This window comes from Arachis ipaensis, chromosome B09, assembly GCF_000816755.2.
Source record: "Arachis ipaensis cultivar K30076 chromosome B09, Araip1.1, whole genome shotgun sequence".
Taxonomy (NCBI): Eukaryota; Viridiplantae; Streptophyta; class Magnoliopsida; order Fabales; family Fabaceae; genus Arachis; species Arachis ipaensis.
The window spans coordinates 131354622-131355643 of NC_029793.2; positions in this window are offsets into that span (position 1 = coordinate 131354622).

Below are 1022 nucleotides of genomic sequence, written 5' to 3' on the forward strand. Positions count from 1 at the left end.
CTTCATATATTTTTATATATTATCCTATAGAATAAATATAGTATTGTGAGAGTTGAATACACACACCTTCAAACAAAAATGAATTGTTTAAAACTAAACCATTAAACTATATACAAGCGCAACAATAATCACGTAACAATCACTATATACAATGCCAATGATTTATTAGAAAAACGCAAGTTGTTGATAAAATTATAAATTATTTTAATTGTGGATATATTTTGGTATGTGATATTTTATAACGATTATTTAGCTATGATATTTAAGAAAAATAACCATTTGTAATTAGATTCATTCCATTTGGAGAATAAGTAGTTTAAGTTTACTTTGCAAAGAAACTTGTTATATACATGATATTGTTGAAAAGGCAAAATATGACAAGTTTTTTTTTTAAACTAAACGAGAGCTAAGTGATTACATCTTTATACTTAAAATTTGACTTATGTTATTTTTAATTAAATTTGTTTGGAAAGAAAGATATTTTTAAATTGAAAGATTGACTTGTTTATGGTGCGATTTGGATCGAATTTAAAAGAAAAATCAATCTGATACAATATGTAATTTGTTACTGTTTGAATTGGATCTATTTAATTTTATTTTTTAAATTCGATCTAAATAAATAGAAACAACTTTATGTTGGTAAAGCAAACAAATAAATAAATCTCATTCNAAATTTAATAATGTTAGATCACATTTTGCGAGATGAATTGAATTAGTTTGATTTTAAAAAGTGGATATGAAATTTGATCTAATTTATATAGTTTGCCAAAAATAGAATCCGATCTAATCTAAATTAATGTGATATTGATTGATTTTCGGTTTTAGATTGGATAATGATTTTGTTTAAATTGATTTGGATTTGAACACCCCTACTCTACTTACAAGTAATAATAAAGTTTATATTCAAATTTATTTTTACATGTTTAATGATTTAAATTTAAAGTCTTGACATATACTACACATTCATTTGATTTGATTTGTTCATGCTATAAAAAATATTCAAATAACTTTTAGCTATTATA